The 22637-nt window shown below is 38.4% G+C and overlaps 1 protein-coding gene across 2 annotated transcripts in view; it reads right to left on the minus strand.

The window, feature by feature from the left end:
• The window catches only part of FAR1 (fatty acyl-CoA reductase 1), a 105569-nt gene that overhangs the window by 46808 nt on the left and 36124 nt on the right, over window positions 1-22637 (minus strand). Inside the window, exon 2 of one of the 2 annotated variants that reach the window (XM_043970797.1) lies at window positions 9976-10248. The exons of the other annotated variant lie outside the window; for it this stretch is intronic. The gene's annotated coding sequence lies outside the window, so the exon portion shown is untranslated. The remainder of the gene's footprint in view (window positions 1-9975; window positions 10249-22637) is intronic. 2 annotated transcript variants of the gene reach the window in all.

Consider the following 22637-nt stretch of genomic DNA (forward strand, 5'->3'; position numbering starts at 1 on the left):
TGGCATTCAGCATTGTCAGACTCCATTCATGGGTTGTTTGGTTTTACTGAACTGCTTTTTGCCCTTTTTCTTTTTTATTCTTTGTTGCCAAAGAATGCTCACTGGGTAATAGAGAAGGAAAGATATATATGGACATAAAAGTGCTATATAGGGGCAGCTAGATGGCGCAGTGGATAAAGCACCAGCTCTGGATTCAGGAGTACCTGAGTTCAAATCCGACCTCAGACACTTGACACTAGCTGTGTGACTTTGGGCAAGTCACTTAACCCCCATTGCCCCACAAAATTTAAAAAAAAAAAAGTGCTATACAAACCAAGACATCAATAAAATAAGATTAAAATTTTATAAAACAAAGGAAAAAAAAGGTTTAATTCATTAGAAATCAGTTTCATCTTCTAGGAATTTTTCTGTGGTGAATCCACAAATGAAAAATACTGTGTTCCTCAGAAAATAAAGAGTGGTCATACATTCACCTAAAGTTTACTCCTCCAAATATCAGGATCTTTTGTAGATTTTTGTGGTGATTTTGGAACTTTGGTAGGACTTTTTTGATATAGGAAAAGATGAAGATGAAAAACACCTGGGACTTGGCACCATTTGCTTAACTACAGTTAACCATTCTTAGAGATAAAAATCTAAAAACTACCACCCTGATTTCAAAAAGCTCAAAAGTATAGGTGATCCAAAAGGCACTGAGAAAGGTGAGCAGCAGGCATGAATAGGTTGCACCTTATTCCAAATGTTTATTTCCACAAGAGTGTAAAAGACATTATCAAAAACATATGAAAAGGAAGTCTTATAAAGAGAGCAAGATGTGATTGAGAGTTGGAAAGTGTGAAAGTTGACTGTTACCTCTAAAATCGCAGAGCCAGACCAAGGCTTCTAACATGTTAGGCAAATCATCTATATGGGAGCCATGCCAAGATATGGCCAAGAATTGCACAAGATTAGAAGGCATGAATGGGTTGCAATGGGGAATAGTAGAAAGAACAATTCAAATAAGATTTTTTTTTAACTCTGCTGAAGCATAGCAGTATCAATTTCATCATCTTAAATCAGGCTAAAGCCTGATTTAAATCCCTGAGAAAATGGGGGCAGCTAGGGCACAGTGGATAAAGCACTGGTCTTGGATTCAGGAGGACCTGAGTTCAAATCTAGCCTCAGACACTTGACACTTACTAGCTGTGTGGCCCTGGGCAAACCCTCATAGCCCCACAAAAAAAAAAATCTTTCTCAAATAAATCCCCGAGAAATAATCTAACCTAGTTGCGTTCATCTGTGACTTCTACACAATATGGAATCCTTCTACTTTAACAACCAAATAGGTTTGCACTATGTTCAAAAAGGAAATAATGATTTGCTCTTTCTCGGTTAACCTATTTTTGGCTCTGAGTTAGAAACAGGAAACAATGCAGATGGTAAAAAAAAAAATCATACTAAGAGTTTTCAAGAACAAGGTACTAATTCCAGCTCCTATTCTCACTAGTCCTGTTACCTTGAAGCAAATTCCTTTAACTGACCCCCGATTTCCTCAACTCTAAAATAGGGTGGGGAGAGGTGGGAAGTCAACAAAATGAATTCTGTGATTTCCTCTGGCTCCGACATTCTGTGATTCTATCCTCTGGAAAATAAGTTATCTGTCCTGCCTAATTCACAAAAGTGTCAAGAGGAAAAAATGAAATCACATGCATCAAGACATTCTGAAGTCTATAGAGCACTATTATGCTCAGATGGATGGGAAATCTCACAACTTGGGAGTCCCTCAGCAGCCCATCCACATCTGCCCGACTTCTGGGACTCTGATCTGTGCCCCTGGTAAGTCAGGCCCGGGGACCGATCAATTATTACTGATCCTTACAACAGTATTGCCTTCATGTACATTGAGCCATCTGATAAAATACTGGAGAATGATGTCAAGAACCGGTACTGAGCACGCAGCTCTGTGGCTTTCAGAGTTTACTCTTCAATTACGAAGGCAGCACGTCTGTTCACGTTTCATACTCTGGTAGGTACCTCTTTTCTTCCTGGTGACGGATTTCTCAGGCCTGACTTTGGTTAAAATGACCAACAGCAATATCTGCTGCTCAAAGAGTCACTTAGAGGGGCCCAGATGCTCTTCTCTCCTCGCTCATCTTCAGTTTCACTGGATTCCCTTTTTAGAGTGCTTGTTGTTGTTCCCTTTCCAGTTTGAACGGTATGATCCTTATTTTGAACACAGCTCAAAAAGAAAACCCTTTTTGTTGTCCTTAGCCTTTTCCCAAGCCTCAGCTCACTAACCTTTCCAAACTCTAGTCTTATAGGTTTGTGGTTTTGTTCTTCATATATATTGTATCCATATAGTCAGCCTTAATGTAGAGGCGGACCAGTGTATAGGATAGAACCAGAAAGGAACACCTGGGCTCAAGAACTGCTTCTGATACAAAATGGCTTGGCTGTACGACCCTGAATAAGTCATGCAACCTCTTTCTGCCATAGGCAGTAAGACTAAATTACAGAGATGCCATTCTAATTATATATCTGCATTGGGAGAATGGGTTTCCTATATTAAGGAAATCACCTTTTTAAAAAATCCAGATTTAATCTCTTTCCTGAACTTGTCAGCTAAGCACCTCAAATCCAACATGTGCACTATGAAAGTAATTTTATTTCCCATAAAACCTAGCCCTTCCTCAATATTTCCCTATTTCTGTTGATAGTACCACCGTAACATCCAGTTTCACAGCCTTGGAATTATCCTTGATGCTTCCCTCTTGCTCAACCCCAATATCCAATCAGCTTCCAAGTCTTGTAAATTTTCTCTAACACCTCTCAAATCCTATCCTTTCTATCGCTTCACACAGTCTATACCCTGATTCATGCACTTATTACCCCTTGTATGAACTACTGTTGTAACTGCCTCCTCTCTCTTCCCTATTCAATCAATCCTTGCTACCAAGCTGATATTCCTTACACACAAATACGACCAGTCATCCCCCATTCAAAAAATCTTCAGCAGTTCCATAAAGCCTACACGGGAGAAAAACCCACTTTAAAACCCCTCTATAGGGCAAGCTATGTGGTACAGTGGATAAAGCACCGACTCTGGATTCAGGTCTGGCCTCAGACACTTGACACTAGCTGGGCAAGTCACTTAACCCTCACTGTCCTGCAAAACAAACAAACGATAAAACCCTCTACAATCTGGTTCTTAACTCCTTTTTAAAGTTTTTCCATAATTTCTGTTCCAGTCAAATTGATCTAATTCCCCACAAACACAATGTTCCATTTCTGGCTACCAGGCCTATGCTGAAGTATTTGCTCCTCCACCCTTCCCTCACCAAGTCTACTCCACCTGGGCATCACACAATTCCTAGTTTCCTTCCAATTCATGTGCTATCTCCTAGATGAGGCTTTTTCCTGACCCCCTCAAGTTAATAGTACTCTTTCCTTTTTCTTTTTTTTTTGGGGGGGGGGTGGGGGTGGGGCAATGAGGGTTAAGTGACTTGCCCAGGGTCACACAGCTAATAAGTGTCAAGTGCCTGAGGCCAGATTTGAACTCAGGATCTCCTAAATACAGGTCCGGTGCTTTATCCACTGCACCACCTAGCTGCCCCAGTACTCTTTCCTTTTTGAAAGTACTTTGCCAACAGACTGAAGCATGCTATTTTTCGCTTTCATATTTTTTAGTCAAGTTTTCTTGTACAAAATGACAAATATGGTAATGTTTTACATAATCATACATGTATAACCCATATATGATTGGTAATGTTTTACATAATTGCACATGTATAACCTATATCTGATTACCACCTCAGGAAGGGAAGAGGGGAGGGAGAGGAGGGATAAAAATTGGAACCCAAGACTATAAATAAAAATGTTTAATTATTTTACTTTTTTTTTTAAAAGTACTGATATTGATTGAACACAGACTGAAGCATGCTATTTTTCACTTTCTTTTATTCAAGTTTTCTTATACAAAATGACTAATATGGTAATGTTTTAATTAAATGCACACCTTTATCAGATTGCTTACTGCCTCAGGGAGGGAGAAGTAAAGGGAGGGAAGGAGGGATAGAATGTGGAACTCAAAACTTTAAATAAAAATGTTTATTTTTTTTTAAGTACTTTGTTGGATATGAACAGGCAGTTTTCTGAAAAAGAAATCAAAGCTATCTATTGCCATATGTAAAAATACTCTAAATCACTATTGATTAGAGAAATGCAAATTAAAACAACTCTGAGGTACCACCTGACACCTATCAGATTGGCTAATATGACAAAAAAGGAAAATAATAAATGTTGGAGAAGCTGTGGAAAAACTGAAACACTAATGCATTGCTGGTGAAGCTGTAAACTGATCCAACCATTCTGGAGAGCAATTTGGAATTATACCCAAAGGGCTATAAAGCTGTGCACACCCTTTGACCCAGCAATACCATTATTAGGTCTTTTTCACAAAGAGATCATAAAAAAGGGAAAAGGATCCACATGTACAAAAATATTTATAGCTGCTCTTTTTGTGGTGGCAAGAAATTGGAAATTGAGGGGTTGCCCATCAATTGGGGAATGGCTGAACAAGGTGTGGTATATGAATGTAATGGAATACTATTGTGCCGTAAAAAACAATGAGCAGGCAGATTTCAGAGAAACCTGGAAGGACTTGCATGAACTGATGCTGAGTGAGATGAGCAGAACCAGGAGAACATTGTACACAGTATCATCAACATTATGTGTTGATCAACTGTGATAGACTTGATTCTTCTCAGCAATACAATGGAACAAGATAGTTCCAAAGGACTCATGATGGAAAATGCTCTACAAATCTAGAAAAAAAGAACTATGGAATCTAGATGCAGATTGAACCATACTATTTCTTTTGTTTTTGGTGCTGTTGTTTTTCTTTTTGGAGGTTTTTACTTTTTGCTCTGATTCTTCTTTCACGGCAACACTAATGCAGAAATATGTTTAATGTGACTGTACATATATAACCTATATCAGATTACTTGCTGTCTTGGGGAGGGGAGGAAGGGAGAAAAAATTTGAAAATAGAAATCTTATAAAAACAAATGTTGAAAACTATCTCTACATGTAACTGGAAAATAATAAAATACTTTTATAATTAAAAAAAAAAAGTACTTTGTCTATACTTTGTATTTATTTGTTTATATTACGTCCTCCCATCCCCTCCAAGATCTTTAAAGGCAAGGACTGTTTCAGACACTTAATATTTCAGAGGTCTGTTTCTTCAGATGTCTTCTTTTCTTTCTTATTGGAATTAAAATTGTATAGTCAGAAGTTCATTTTTTTAGAATTTGCCGACACATTTGTTCATGAATTTGTTCATGACCCATATTGGCTTATATAGTCTCTGACCACAGGTTCACACCTAGGTGGTGCAGTGGATAGAACACTAGCCCCAGAGTCAGGAGGATCTGAGTTCAAATCCAGCCTCAGACACTTGACATTCACTAGCTGTGTGAGGCTGGGCAAGTCACTTAACCGTGACTGCCTCGCACATCTATGGCCATCTCCAGTCATCCTGATGTATATCTTGCCACTGGGATCAAATGGCTTTGGAGAAGAGAATGAGGCTGGTGACTTTGCACAACTCTCCCTCACTTAAATCTAATTCAATGCAAGTCGTGACATCACCTCCTGATGTCATGGTCCTCTTTGAGAAGAGCAAACAAGAAGGTTCACACCTACAAGTTTCAATGAAAAGATTATTCTTTTTTTCCAAAACGCAGGGGATATACAGCCAATCGTCAACATTTACCAGTTTAACTTTGGCAACTTCAGGCATTCCCTTGATTTTATTAGTAACCACATTTTCACTTTTGACATTTGTGGCTCTGCACAAGAGAGCAAGAGAGAGAGAGAGAGAGAGAGAGAGAGAGAGAGAGAGAGAGAGAGAGAGAGAGAGAGAGACAGCGCGAGAGCAAGGAGCATGATGTGCACAAGTCTATGGAGCAGCTAGTAACACTTCACTGGTCTTATTTACCCTACCATTGTAAGGAACTCCCCATATATTTATTGCATATTTTCAATGTCTGACTTTAAAACTCAAGTTTTGTGTTGCAATTAAGCCTTCAAAGCACAGACCAAATCTTTTCGACACTAAGCCCAAGTGTTTAAAGTCAATGATGTGGCTTAGTGAGAAAATAAAGGTGTTAGATAAACTACATGCCCAAAATGTCCTTGGCCACTGTCAACCAGAACATATAAGTTTTTTGGTGGTCAGAGAAATCTAACCCCCTATTTTCCATAAAACATTTGTATTTTTGACTTTTTTCCTGTTTTCTAGAAGTGTTAAAACACACACACACACACACACACACACACACACACACACATACACACACCCTCCAAAGTTGAGGACTGACTATAGCTATGTCCCTCCCACCTTTCCCTTACTCAAAGAATAATCTTCAGATTTTCTTCCACCCTCCTCCTTTAAGGCCTTTATCAAAACCTTCCAGTATCACTCAAAACATGGTCTTATTTTCCCTCTTAGTATTAATCTGATTCCTTTTCAACTTCAACCCTATTTCTATACTTTGATTTCTGGTTCTAAATGGAAACTACCACAACACATTTTGATAGTCGAAGTTTAATCACTTTGTCATCACATTAAAATATCACCGCTAAACTCTATTACGGTCAGCCTGCACTCTTAACAGCTACAAGCAAAATGAGTCTTCTTTCTTGTAGCTCTCAGTTGGAGGCTTATGAAGATTTTGGTGGCTTCTGGGTTTACTTTTAACCAGATATCTGCGGGGGTCAAACAATTGTGGGAATAAGTTCATAGATCTAAAGCTACAAGTGACCTTTCAAAGTTATCTAGTACAATTTCCTAATTTATAGATGAAAAAAGTAAGGCCCAGAAAGATTCAAATGACTTGCTCTAAATCATACAGGTAGAAATCAGCAAAGCCAAGATTCAGACTCTTTCTCTCTTTCCACTGCACTAAAAACTCTATTACTGGATTACTAAAGCAGTTATCAAATCAGCAATATGGCATAACCAGAGCTCTCCAGCTTTTTTGTAAACTATCACTGAAATTAAGAGTATTAAAAAATATCTTCAAAACAGAAGACAGCACCACAGGGGCATTTTTTCCTTCTGTTCCAGTCTTGGTCTCGACCTGCTAGTTTGTCTCTTCCCCAGTCTACCTTTACTGGCCACTTCCTACTACCACTACTCTGCTTGACCTTGAGTCCTTACTAAGATAACCAGAGAGGATACATACTTTCTCCTTCTCTCCTAATCTGTTGGGTTGGGGGGAGAGGGAGGACAGAAATGGGACTACAACTCATTTTCTAAATACTTTCAAAGGTTTGGTTACTAAGTACTACAAGAAATTGAAAGTTTACAAGTATATAGAAGTTCTGAGAATCCTGATAAAGTAAAGAGAAAAAAGGCCTTAATCTTTCTTAGTCATCCTTCTCTTACAAGACTGAACAAAATCTTTGTTTCAGGTCTTGTCTTCTAATGTGGCTAGCCCCATCGTGCTTGGGCAAGACACTACATCAAACTCTAGGTTTCTAGATTCAGTTAAGTGACACTACTTCCTCAACTTCAGCTCCATGTCCAGGAGCTCCTTCTGGATGAGAAAGATCCTTCTTAATCTAGTATCCCCTAGGCTTCAGATCTTCAGGCCACTACTGACAAAGCCACCTCCCTTTCATCTTTCTGGATACCTTACTTAATTAATATATTTAAACCTTAGAGCTCATCCCTGACCTGGATGCTTTATCTGAAGGAAAATCAAATTAGATGCAATGTGAAATTGTGGCTTTCCTACTTTCTGTCACAATCTCTCCTCACTGTATTTTCTTTTTGAGGCCTATATGTTCCCTGAACTACAAGACCTAGTCTACATTATCTTTTTACCACATGCTCCTACAGTCAAGGTTTCCCCAGTGCCTGGATTAGAGACAGCCAGCTGCCTAGGTGGCAACCAAGATGCAGGGCACAAAGGCCATTTTGATTTTTATTTCTACAAGCACATATCTGGAGTTCCAGGAAGGTCTGCTTTGCATGTATTTTCTCACAGTGTTATAGTCATATTACAAGTTATAGCAAAGGTGAAAAATCTCTTGTGGGCAGGAACACCAGAGGCACAACTTCAAGCTTTGTCCACAGTGCCACATCCCAGCTCTGACTAGAGTGCATTTCTCATTCCAATTACGCCTCGGCTGACATCCTATTAAATTTCTCTTTCTGGGATTCCCTTGGTTCTTTGGTAACTGGCAGAGCTGGGAGAGAGGTGCCAGAGCCAACGAATAGCTGATATCTTTCCCTAGTCTAACTGCCTACTCCACCCACCTCTTAATTCTCAGTTTGATTCCTCTTGGCTCACATCCCCCAGGGCAGTGGTTTTTACGAGACTCTCTTAATACAGGTTTAGACTAGAAAGGCAACTTGAACATACAGTAACTAGACAATTTTTTACTACAACTATTAAGGCCAAGATCATGTTAACCTGCCACAGAAGAAATACAAGAGGGAAATTTTTAATATCTTTCATCCCTGATTATGATAAACCCAATTATTTTAATATAAGAAAAAGTGATCATTTAAAATAGTCCTCTCACCTAAGCAGAAGCAGTTATAATCTGCTCCACTATTTAACAACCTGCTCAAAATTACTGACTAAAAGCCTAATTAAAGCATTGAACTACAAAATCTTGACCCTCATTTTCAAGAGATAATTTTAGCTTCACATTTTGAACCCTTAAGATATGCAATGACTAACGGGATGGAAAATATTTAAGAAGAGGGAGTTAGCCAACAGACATCAAGTCATATAAAACTTAAAACATGGAATCTATTTTAGTGTTACTAAGTCAATCTCAAATCATAACTTAGTGCTCACTATACAAGTAGTTGTAAGGAGTTAAAGCAAAAAGCCATAAACCCAGTGGGTAAAAGTCAGGAGGCAGGCCAAATAAACACAAACCAACCCAAGTCACAAATACAAGAAGCTCTAACACTTTACTAACTGTGTGTGGTATTAAGCAAAGTCATTTGATCTCTAAGGGCTTCAGTGTCTCCACTGTTTTGTTTTTTTAAAAAAGCTCTTCATCTGCGATCTTATGACAGGAATATTACAATATATGATAAAGGTTCTTATTTAATACCCTATCGCAAGCAGGCACATTTGATAACGAAGTTTTTAAAAGTTTGCTTGAAAAAGAAAAAAAAAATCAGTACTTTGATACAAGGTGACCATTTTCCTCTATTAACTGAAAAGTTAATATGACCTAAGATCAGATCTCTTTTGGCACTTGTAACCCCCTTCCACAGCAGGTACAAGTACTGTAACCTCAAACATAAGAAAGAAGAAAAACTGCTGCATCGAACTCTCCAAAATCTCCAAACAATACACCAAGGCACACAGGGGTACAAAACAATCACTCAGTAGCCAATGGCAGCTAAATTGGCCAGGAAGGTATTGGTAAATTGCATGAAGACAGATGCATCTACCATGATGTATGAGGCTTCCCAGCTATTTCTGAACTTAGAGCAAAATCATATTCCTAGGCCTACTTATTTTCATCCCTTAGTACCCCTAAACTCAGTAACACCTACCTACCCTGTTTAAGCCCAGAAAAATGATTGCCACTATTCTCAGACCATGTTTGCCAAAGGGATCCGTGACCCAAACAAGGTTCAGACACCCTAATCTCGCACAAGGGATAAAAAAAACATGAAAATAACCCTAATACAAGGTGGAATGTATAGAGTATCATGTACAACTACAGTGTAAGAAAATATGAGTCTTTCTATGTGGGTGAGGATGTGGCTACAGACCACAGGTGTTCCTAACTCATTTCACTAGTAGTTAAACTAAATACCCTATTCAGGAACCTTTCAATAACAGTGTCTCCTAAGCTCCTGCATCTCCAGCTACCTAATGGATAGCATCTCAAACTCTATTATATCCAGAATTGAACTCTTTCCCCTAACCCTGCCCATTTCTCCTAACTTACCTATTGTGTCAAGGACACCACCTTCTTTCAGCCACCCAGCTTTGAAGTCCAGGAGTCACCTTCGATTCTTCCATTTTCCCTCATGCTCTTTATCCAATCAACGGCCAAGCCTTGTCATTTCTATCTCCCCCAAATCTCTCACATACATCCTCTTCTTTCTACTCATAGTGGCTACCACAGTTCAAGCTCTCATCACTCCTCATATGGTCTACTACAATAGCCTCAACCAATATTGTCCTTCCTGCATCCAACTCCTCTCTTCTCCAATCCATCCTGTACATAAAAGAGAGTGAAAGACGGTGTCAAAGGCTTTGGTTAAGGATGAGGTTTAAGAAAAGGTCATTAGATCTGGCAATGAACAGGCAATCTCAACTGATGAAACACAAGTCTCTCCCCACTCCCATCTACCCACTAAGCCACCAGTGATTTTTCTAAAGTGTAGCACCCGACCATGTTAACCTTCCTACTCACCACACTCCAGTGGCTCCCTATCAGGATCAATCGCCAAATCCTCTGTTTGGCATTCACAGTCCTTCATCATTAGGTCTCCTCCTAGACCTTTCCAGTCTTCTTAGGACTCATTTCCCAGGAGATTCTCTCCCATCTAGTGACCCTGGCTTCCTCACTGGCCCATGACCAATAAATCCTTCATCTCTTGGCTCCAGGCATTTTCCCGGGATGTTCCCCAGGCCTGAAATGCTCTCCCTCCTCATATTCACCTAGTGGCTTCCCTGGCCTCCTTTAAGTTCACACTAAAATCCCATCTTCATCCCATTTGCCCAGAAACTTTCCTAATTCCTCTAAATTCTCTTGCCTTCCTTCTTTAAATCGCTTCCTATTTATCTTGCAAATATCCTGTTTGTTCATAATTGTTTGCTTGTTGTCTCCCTCATCATATTGTGAGTTCTTTGAGGGCAGGACCTGTCTTCTGGCACATAGCAGGTGCTTAATAAATATTTATTTACTGATTGATAAGTTATCAACAACCATAAGAAAAACATGCTCCCAATCAATAAGAGAAGTGCAAATTAAAATAACTATGAAGTTCCACCTCACAGCCCTCAGATTGGCAGAAGCTAAAAAAAAAGAAGAAAGGGGCAATTATAGGCTTGGAGAGGGCTGACATATGAATACACTATTGATGGGACTATCAATTATTTAACCAGTCTAGAAAATAATTTAGAATTTCATATATATATGTGTGTGTGTGTATACATATATATTTAAAAATCACTAAACTGTATATACCTTTTAACCCAGTAATACAACTCTTAGCTAGAAGTAGGTATAGGTGTAGGTATAGATGTAGATGTGTACATAGATATATCAAGGAGATCAAGGATAGGAAAGGAAAAGGAAGCTGGAATACTCCGTCACTCCATCTAGACTCTAACACTTCTATTTGTAATTGAGTGCCATTCTTCAATACAATATTCTTATTGTTTTTACTCATCGAGTAAAATAAACCAATCGTAAAGGTTTTGAAGAAAACTTTAAGGCATAAATTAAGTGGAACTCTGACAGTGTAGAAATCTGGACGACTTATTTGGTAATTAAGAGTTCTAAGGTAATTCATTTGCATTAGTTTTGTTTTGTTTAAAGATCATATGCAAGTAGAGCCAGCAGAAAAGAAGGGCTAAGACATAAAAATAGACTTTGTGTGACTCTACTGCTGAGATCACTCAGCATGAATAAAAACAACAGTTAAGATCACCTGTTTCCCAAGTACCTCTTGTTGGTATTTGGTATTCAACAAGGAAAAAAATGCTTCAGCACTCAATGTTTGCTCAGCACTCCTACACTTGCTAAAACCTGTATGAGTCAAGACTCCACCCCAATCCAACATGTTAGTCTCACAGTAGCTTGTGCTCAGTACACAACCCCACATATTTTGCCATGTACTTTTTCCCAAAAGGGGAAAATTCCCGATCACACCAAATCCCAGGAATATAATTATTCCCTCCTTTCGCCCTTAGGAGCTCTTTATTTCAGACAGTGCAGCAGCAGCCTCTCCTCTATACACAATCCCACCCCATCCCCATGTCCCTGACAGAAAGAATTGTCTATATTAAATCTGGTTTGAGGTCCCCCTACATATCGCATGATGAATAGTCATCATGGCTAGGGCTGTGGGGGTGGGGGGAGGGGGACAGGACAGAGAGAGGGAATTTGGGGACTAGGGAAATCAAACAATCCATTTTTTAAAAGTTGAGGTTTTTTTATTTTTTAATAAATAAAAAAATGAAAAGAAAAAACCTCATCAATTTATAAATTGCCAAGTAAAATGTGAAAATTCTGGGGTTCAGAAATGGATTATTTCCATTTATATTACTTCTTATGGGAAAAATTACTTCAGTATTCATCCTTCTGCTGATGCTCTTGGAGGAAGGTGGAGAGTGAAAGGACTGTTGATGTAGCTGTCCACAGGAGAAACGGGCTCTTACTGTTCTTCACCCTGTCCAGGAATTTACCCTTAATGTAGTTTTGAGTGAATGAATGGAACAAATTAACAACAAATACTGAGGCACTACGGTGAAACGCTCCTTTTTAGATAAAGGGATAATGTTTGAAGGAAAGAGAATTAAAGGGAGCCTCAGGCTTTCCCTAGGAAAAGTTTGAAGAGTGCAGCTCTCCCACGTATAATTTTTAACAGATCCAAAAGGCAGAATAATATAAACTTATAATATAAAAAAGAAATGTCAGAGGAAAAGTATCTCTTCAGATCTAAGAGGTCTAACATATAATGAATTTTTAAGAAGATAAAAAAAAGAAACAAAAACATAATTTGTAAATTGTCAACCCGGTGTGTTATACGGCCTTCTAAAGAAAGGCTTTGAGCGATCCTGGTTAACGCGAGCATCCTAACTCATCACAAAATAAATACCAATGAGTCCTTCCAGTGGATATTTTGGGGCCTTAAAATATATGCAATTTCTAAATCATTATATTTAGAAATATTCTTCTTTTAGTAGCTGCCTGCCTAACCCTAATCCTGTCTCTATATCTAACATGCTGTTCTCTATTCTCTTTCAGTCTTTTCCTCCACTTCCTTTCCCAAATTTGTACTAAAAAACTTTAGCTCTAACCCAAGGCATTCTCCTGAGACCTCTCTTACCTTCCACAGAAAAATGCGAAAGGTTTAGAGAATTATGTTTGGAGTTTGTTTGTTGTGCAATAACAAATGGTAATAAATGAAGAAGTAAATGGTCTAGGAGATCCTCTGGACTGGAGCAATCTAAGAAGCACTATCTTGGACCAGAAAGAAGTAAGCAATAGATGGGGAAAAATGCATTTATCCAAGAATGAGAGCCAGCATAATCAGAAGCTCCATATCAAGTCTAAGACTCCACAGTTTTATTAAATATGTGAACCTTCATTAGGGAAATCACAATCTCAATAAGCCTGTTTTCTCATCTGCAAAATGAGAAAACACCAATATCACAAGGGTTACTCTCACAGTTCTGCACTGGTTAGTCCTATGTTATATTCTTCCCACACTCACCATACACCTCTCTATTCCCCTATACAAAAAGCAGAAATGGCCCAAAAGGAACAAAAATGGGAAAAGCAGCTAGACTTGACCAAGTGTATATAAGAAGAGGCATGCTTGCGACAACACAACTGTGAGAGCAAGGAAAAACCAATATACGTGCAATCAAAAGAAGAGGAAGAGAGTAAAGGTGTGGCAAAAACACTGGATCTTATTAATACCACCCTCCCCCCACCAAAGGCAACGGAGAAAACCTCAAAAACTACCAACCTCCATGATACTCTCCAAGTTATAGCAAATCTTTCTAACAGTCATCAATACATAACATTTAGGTCATTCTGGATGGGGGTATTGATAGGGGGAAAGGAGATGTGCAAATAATATTCAAAAACAGACCATATCTCTATCATTTCACAATAGACTAAAAGATATTGAGAATTAAGATCCTATTGTGCTTATTATTTATGGGTCACAAAAAAGCATTTGTTCTGACAGTTATAGCAAAGTTCTGCATTACCAACGGGGAGTTGGGAGGTAGTAGGAGACTGGGTCCCCTCTTATTTGGGTTGAGCATAATGGCCACTCACGGGTCCCATTCCCAATACAAACCAGCACAGAAGCTTTAACTGGTCTGGTCCAGGTCACCTCTCCTTGGGCAGCCTGATGGCCATCACCTCTCAGAGAGCTCAACATTTTGGTGCTCACTTAGTGAGGGTACTCACTACAGCTCAGAGCTCCCAACCAGCCTCAGCCTCTCCAATAGCAGGGACACACAGGCATGTACCACCATGTCTGACTTCCAACAAGGTATTTTTCCCATTGATACATTAAAACCATTAAAATTCCTCGCACCAAAAATTTATCCAGTATAAAGCTTTGAATGAGCTATTTGAAGAGTGAGCTATATGAGCAGAGTATAAAGACAGGTATTAGGAAATACAGCCCCCAAGATACAATCCTTCCTGGTAATAATCTGGGTGCTTTTTATAAGACAATTCTATAAGGGCACTAAGGCAATTATTCTTAACATCTTCCAAATGGTCTATAGTATGGTATCTCATAGTTATTAATGTGACCCGAAGAATGAGAATCCCATTTCTTCCTCCAAAAACAATTCCAAATCACTTACTTAGGCTCAGAGTGGTTTTTTCATTCATAAAATGGGTAAAGTAATGCCTGTTCTGCCTTCTTCAACACTGTGGTTAAGATTTAAATGAGGGGGCAGCTAGGTGGCACAGTGGATAGAGCACCAGCCCTGGATTCAGGAGGACCTGAGTTCAAATCTGACCTCAGATTCTTGATACTTACTAGCTGTGTGACCCTGGGCAAGTCACTTAACCCCAATTGCCTTAGGGGAAAAAAAAGATTTAAATGAGATAATATATTTTTAAAATGCTTCTTAAAGGACAAGCTAGGTAATATAAAGAGGAAGAGTAAAAACCATCCTTGCCTTCATAGAACTATGTGTGTTACATCTTGTATAAATAAAGTTCAAAACCTTATTCTTTGAAGTTCTCTTTTTTTAAGTTAGAACAGCAATGATTCTTTGTTTTACTGATTCCTTTGAAGGTAGAATCATCTTTAACATGAGAAATATCAACTAACTAGTAAAATCAGTGTGAAAATAAGGGTCAGGCTAAGAAGGGGTCATCCTGTCTGGAAACCTTCAGTACTTTTATTTTGTATCCTATTTTGCTCTGAAAAAGAAAATCTATTGTTACACTAGATCATAACTTTAAAAGAAACAGGCAGTTTGCTTTCTTTAATAAGGTCAAAAATTAGACAGCCAAGGTGCTGTATCTACACAGTATTAAGAGAATACAGGATGAGAGGACATGGATGGGTTGTAATCTGTTGGTTATCAGGAATTATCTACATTATCTACGGAAAAATTAAAGTAATTGCACTTCTAAAGATCTTCTAAACACAATTAAAGCTCCAATTATCTAAAAGAGGGCAAAATCTGCCACCACTTTCACCTATCCACTTTTCATTCAGACGAGGTTAACAAAGATAACTAGCCTTACATCCAAATACAATCCAGTTCCATCCTCACAGTTATTAATATTCATGTCACTCAAAGGATTCAATAAAACAAAGAATCATTACTCAACAAATGGAGAGTTTAACTCTAAAAAGATGTCAAAGTATAAGATTTTTAACTTTTTAATTTCAAAACCAAATTAATTTTTTTTTTTAGTGAGGCAATTGGGGTTAAGTGACTTGCCCAGGGTCACACGGCTAGTAAGTATTAAGTGTCTGAGGTCGGATTTGAACTCAGGTCCTCCTGACTCCAGGGCCGGTGCTCTATCCACTGCGCCACCTAGCTGCCCCCAAATTAAATTTTTAATAAACTACATATCAAGTTAAATCTCCCTTGACAAGGGCAGTATTAAGATTAGGTATTCAAACAGCAACCAAAGACCAAAAAGCTCAGAAGTACACTTGAGAAAAGTACTCCTATTCTAAGACTTCACACCGTTTCCTTCTTCCTGTTTCAAAACTAAGGCTGATGAAGCATTTTTTAAAAATCTAAAAAAGGACAGAGAACAGCTATGCCATCTTAGCTAACATTTCTTCTCTCAATAAACGGTCCTAGTATACAAAGCTGTTGTAAGCATCCATTGAGGAGCACATAATACCCACTTTGTTTGCCTACACAGACACTGTTGTAACAATATTTTACTCATTGGAATCTATTTTTCCCAATGCTTAGGTTACCCCTGGTAATAAAAAAGTTCCTTAACTCTGTCCTATCACTATAGCACCATTGTGTACATCACTTTATAGTTGCAGTATTATGGAAAAATTGTTATTTCTAAGTACCTAACTCCACAAACTCAAGACAGAAGAAAGATTATTATACAATCATATGTAAAAGTCACCATAAAAATTCAAAGTCTGCTCCAAATGTTAGGAAAAAATAAGTTTTCCAGGGAATGTTAGTGTGCTATTGTTTCTAGAAAAACACTTTCTAGAGTAGAGAAAATTAATCTCCCTCCCTTAACTGCAGAGGTAAGGGACTATGGGTGTAGAATATAGTATATACTATAAACTATGTTCTATATGATAATTTTAATGAACTGCCCTCCCCTTCTTTTTAAATCTTTGTTTCAAGTCATTATTCACTGGGTAAAGGAGTAATATATTCAGAAATTAATGTGATACAAAACAAAAGGTCTAGATAAGGGTTCTTTAAATGTGTTAAAAACTAAAATTCCATGAACAGTAGAGCCTAGAATTTAGTCTACTTGAAACGAATCATCCTTCTAAATGCAGAGAATAATGGGGCTTAGAAAACACCAAAAAATAAAACAAACAGGAAATAACTAAAAGGGACTAAGGAAAAAAAAAAACACTAAACAATTCCAGAAATTAGACTAGTTACTGAGTTTATAAATGAGTTCCATCTGTTTGCAGAAGGAGATGTATTGATTTCCAAGCCACAGGCAAAAATAACTTTTTAAACAGTGGTGCAGTATTTCCACAATTCAACTGGATTTTTTCCCTAAACTATCCATTTCTGAGTGCTGTATTTTCTCTCTTTACCCTAAAGTGCATCAAAATGAAAATTCTTAAAGCATGAGAAAATAGTGTGACTTGGAAACAGTATTGTGGGGATTTTTTAAAAAGTTATTTGCAAAATGTTACTTCAGTGATCTCTGATCTCATCATGATTTGAAAACTTCCTTCATCTACACAAATTTCAATCTTTCCATGCATACTTCCTCATCTTACATAATTTTTTATCCATTTCTTTCAATAAATCCTCCACAGACAATCGACACCTGTTCAAAACATAGATAGGTAGTCCATGTATGTGTGTGTGTGTGTGTGTGAATGAATATGGACTAATAATGAACTGCCTACCCAAATAAAGGCAGTAATCTAGATACCATGGATTTGCTCACTTTATTTCTCCAATGTAGCTGACTAGGCCGTTCTTTTGCAAATGACCATGAATGTCATGTGGAATCACTGCAGCATCCCAGGGCTTCATGCAAAGAGTGCACTGTCTGTGACCCATGAAAAGAACACCATTATTGACTGGGAGTCCCTCATCTATTTAGATACCATATACCGTGTCCTCCACAGTTTCTGCAAACAACTTAAGTGTGCTGAATCTTGCTTGATGTCATTATTTAATGGCCATTTGAACAAACTTATCTTTGGTCAAATCTATTACAGAATCTTGTATAATTTTAAGTAAGACAAGACAGTTCTTAAAGTGATATTTTGTTTTCCCAAGGGAATGCTTTTATCAACAGACAATACATGATAAGTTCTTATGCATGTGGCTCCCAAGGCAGCCCATTTTATTTGGGACGGTTCTAACTGTAGGACAGTTTTTCCTTATACTGAAACTCAATCTGCCTCTAAGCAGCTTCCATCCTCTGCTTGTAATTCTGCTCTCTGGAGCCAAGCAAAACAACCTTTTTTCCAGATGACAGCCCTTCAAAATCACAAAGACAACTAGCGGGTGCCCCTAAACAATCTCTTCTCCGGGTTAAATATCTATAATCCCTTCCACCATTTCTCTTATGGCCTGGTCACCATTCTCCAGACATTCTAATTAATTGACAATCTTTTGAAAACACTGTCTAGAACTGACCACAATACAACGACCCAGTCTGGTTAGAACACAGTACAATGGAGCTATCATCTGTTCATTCCTGCAAACTTTGCCTAGCTGAATATTGTGTAGGACCATATTAGGTTTTGTTTTTCAAATGAGATATCAAACTGTTGACCTGTAATGAGCTTTCAGTGCATTAAAACTCCCAGACTCTCTGCCACAAGGCTCTCCCTTTCTCCAGTCCATCCTATATTTTGCTGCCCGTGATGTTCCTTAAAAGCAGATCTGATGTCACTCCCCTCCTCAGTAAGCTTCCAGGGGTTCCCCATTTGCTTCTAAACTCAAATGTAAACTCTGTGAAGATCATTTTGGATCCAGCATCTATCATTTTACATAGTAGTTACATAATGCTTCCAAGTTTTATGTCACTTTCAGCTAGGTGGCACAGTAGATTAGAGCACTGGCCCTGGTGTTGGGAGGACCTGAGTTCAAATTTCACCTCAGACACTTACTAGCTGTGTGACCCTAGGCAAGGGACTTAACCCAATTGCCATTAAAAAAAAAAAATCCAGGGCCATCTCCAGTCGTCCTGATGTACATATCTTGCCACTGGACCCAGATGGCTCTGGAGGAGAGAGTGAGGTTGGTGACTTTGCACAATCTCCCTCACTTAAATCCAATTCAGTGAAAGTTATGACATCACCCCAATGTCATGTCATTCTCTTCAAGAATGAAGGACAAATAACACTTTCAAATACAATAAGGATGTCATCTGTATCTTTATCTAAAACACAGATATACAGAATATTAAAAGAGCGCAGGGGAAAGCTAGGTGGTGCAGTGGATAAAGCACTGGCCCTGGATTCAGGAGGACCTGAATTCAAATCCAGCCTCAGACACTTGACACTTACTAGCTGTGTGACCCTGGGCAAGTCATTCAACCCTCAATGCCCCTCAAAAAATAAATAAATAAATGGGGAAAAAAACTGTTAAAATAAATAAATAAAAGAGCACAGGGCCAACCAAGAACAGCAACCTCCACTGAATTATTAACACTCATTGGGTGTGATGGGCAACTAATTCCAAAGCCATCTACATCTATTATGATCTAGCTTACACTACTTTATTTTTCTGCAAGAATAGGATAGCACTGCCAAATACTTTGCTAAGATCTAATTGAACTATATAGCATTTCTCTAATATATCAAGTCAGCAACACCGTCAGATAATAATACTTCCTTCAAGATTCAGCATAAATCCCACCTTTTATAGGTGACCTTTGCTAGTCTCCTGATAGTATCTTCCCCTCTCAGATTATCTTCCATCTATTCTTTAGATCAGGGCTTCTTAAACTTTTTCCACTCACAACCCCTTTTTGCCCAAGAAATTTTGATGTGACCCTGGGTCTAGAGGTCTAGAGGTCTATAAAACAGGTATACAAAACCTTTTACTCTTGCCAACTTTTTCATGATTCCCACATTCAGTTACACAAGCCCATATCAGGTTACAGCTTTACTTTAGATATCCTGAATGTATCTAGTAATCTGCTTGTCTTTCCTGTGAGGATTTATGTTCCTTGAGAAGAAGGACTGTTTTTGCCTTCCTTTGTATCCCTAGTGCTTAGCATAGTACCAGGCATATAAAATAAGTGATTTTGATTTAACTGCCTGACCAAAAAGGAAGTAAGATTAGTTTTGCATGAGCCATTCAGTATAAAGTCAATAGTTATAGCTTCTTTTTCTACATGCTGACTAGCCATCCTTTCAGAGTAGAAGAATTTTGCCAAAAATCGACATCATGCTCCCTTGACCTCTAGTCAGCAGATTCGACTCCCTTCCATTTTTTGAAAATTGAAACATCTGGCAGTCTCCTGTACCATATCTCCCATTCTTTATAACCTTTTGAAGATTCCCAATTAGTCAGTTCTTTCAATACCCTGACACAGGGCATTTGAGCTGGTGATTTAATTAATCAAGGGCTGCAGCTACTCATACTAATTCCCTATATACTTTGGGTTGAGCTAAATTTGAAGTCCAAGTACCTAGCTCAAACCCTAATTCTGCTACTTATTGCTAGTATGTGGCTGTCGCCTTCCTAGTCTGCAAAATGACACGGTTGGGCTACATCTGAGGATCAGAGATTTAGAAATGAAGAACTTTCAAAGGCCATCTAGTCCTAAGTTTGCAGTTGAAGAAATTGGGGCCTACAAAGATTAAATGATTTGCACATAGAAGTGATAGAAGCCAGGTCCTCTCACTCTGAAGTCCCCATAAGTCTATGAACTCTCAATTAGTTACTTCTGTTGTCTTTTTCAAACCAAAGATTATAGAAAATAGAAGAAAAATAGGCATAGCATAGTTCTCTCTCACTGGTTATTGTCATCCCATACACACTGAGGAGCAATTCTATACCTTCTTTGAAGTCTCACATCCTTAGCTAATAGAGCCAAGATTAACACTTTTTTCCTGGTTAAGTTCATATTATCTTTCATATACATACATATATATTTTACTTCTCTCTTCCTAAAGCACAGATCTACCTTTGTTCCTGTCTATTCAATAAATTGTTGTGGCTCTTTATCATATCAAGAGTCATCCTGTCTGGTGTTCAAAGTTTTCGAAATCTGTTCCCTCCTCCTTCCTTTGTGAATGCAGGCTTCATGTTTTGATATTTTGCCTTGTCCAAACTAAAAGGGGGTATTCGCTCCCCTAGAAGCATCATTTCCCACTTCCATTAGTAGTACCTCCCTGTTGAAAAGAATCAGATTGCCAAATAGAATCTCCTCCCCATTGGCCTCTCTACCTTTTAAATGATGAAATAATCATTAATGCTATCAAGAAATTTAAGTTCTGCTTTTTACAAAGAGAGGAAATATGCCAGTATTTGTCCAGGTAACTGAAATCTCTCATAAGCACCCATACTTCTGTAACAGGCTTCTGATCTATTTCCTGACCTTTTTATATCCATGGGGAATGGAGTTTTTACCAATGACCAAACTGCTTTTGTTTCTGCCTCCATGAACCTTCACTAAAATGCCCTGAACCCTGTTTCCCTGCTCTAACTACTCCTGGATTTCCTCATGTTAAGTATATGTTTTGCTTGTTTGTTTTAATTGATATCTGTTTAAAGTGCTATCTGTACCTCACCTGTATTTCCTAAAACATCCTTCCTCTTCCTGCTCCTGAAGTCATCCCTTATAACAATTTTATAAAGGGAAAAAAATTCTTTGGCAAAACTAACACATTAAGCAAATCCATTATTATACACAGTGATCCCTCCACTCCTATAATCCTTCACTTTTAAGACAGGAAGACTGTGTATTCTCCTATCTTTTCTTTGCGCCTAGACTTAGTATTAGTTCATAAATCTTCCCATTCTTCTCTCTATTCACCATCTTCATTATTTCTAACAGTACAGCTAATTTTGTTACGTCCATGTACTATAACTCCCTTAGCCATTCTCCCATTTATGAGCATCTACTTTGTTAACAATTCTCTGCTACTACAAAAATTGCTGCTATTAAGATTTGGCATATATGGAAGTATATCTTTTTAACGTACAATGTTAACTGAAGAAGGCATATACATTCAGAGCTATAATTTAGTCATCCCAGCAGCTCTCAGTGAAATCTATCAAGCATTATGAGATTTGACACCTTTTATTAGGAAACTAGCTCTTTTTGCATGTTGTATATTTTGTACATTTGTATATAAACATTTGAGGCCATAAATGTCACTATTTTTTCAGATTTTCTTTCCTGTGAATGTCATGTCTCAATTACTGTTGTTCCTCCTATATCATACTCTTTATGTATTCACTAAGCTACATTATATAATTTCTCCTTCCCCCTTCATTTGCAACTTAAAGTCCTTTTGATTATATCTGCAAGACTCCAAGTAAATACATTTTTACTACTACTTGCTAGATAAAATCTATCCCAAGCCAACTCTATATTTTAATGCATGGTTCAAAACCTCAAATCTCAGATATCATTTTACCAGCTGTTCATTTTAGGATTATTCAACTCAATCTAACATTTTAAGCCAGTCAAGATAATTTTGGATCCTGACTGTGTCATAATGTGTGAGCTATCCCTTTCAGATTTGTGTTAACAGCAAATTTGATAAGCATGGAGGCGGAGCCAAGATGGTAGAGAGAAGCCAGTAAGCTGCCTGAGCTCTCCCAAGTTTCCCTTAAAAACAACATTAAATCAAGCCTCTAAACAGATTCTGAAACTACAGTACCTACAAAAAGACAGAGGGATACAATCTTCCAAATGGAGATAATTTAAAAGACTTCAGGAAAGATCGGTCTCACTCTGGCAGGGGGAAAGCGCAGAGCACTTCAGCAAGGAGGGGGTCAGGGCAAGTCAGCAGAAAGCAACTGAGGCCCCTTGATCCTGGTTCAGCAGGCTAGTGGCGCAGCAGGTCAGTGGTGAGATCCACTAGCACCAGCTAAGAACGCAGGCTTCCAGCTAGGGGGCCACCCAAAGGATGGGCCGACCACACCTGACCATCCCAGCACTCGCCAGGAGAGCACAGAGAGCAAGCCCAGGGCAGTGAGAAATCTGCAAGCCACAGAGGCCTCAGAGTAGAA

This window comes from Dromiciops gliroides, chromosome 6 (genome assembly GCF_019393635.1).
Source record: "Dromiciops gliroides isolate mDroGli1 chromosome 6, mDroGli1.pri, whole genome shotgun sequence".
In the NCBI taxonomy this organism is placed as follows: Eukaryota; Metazoa; Chordata; class Mammalia; order Microbiotheria; family Microbiotheriidae; genus Dromiciops; species Dromiciops gliroides.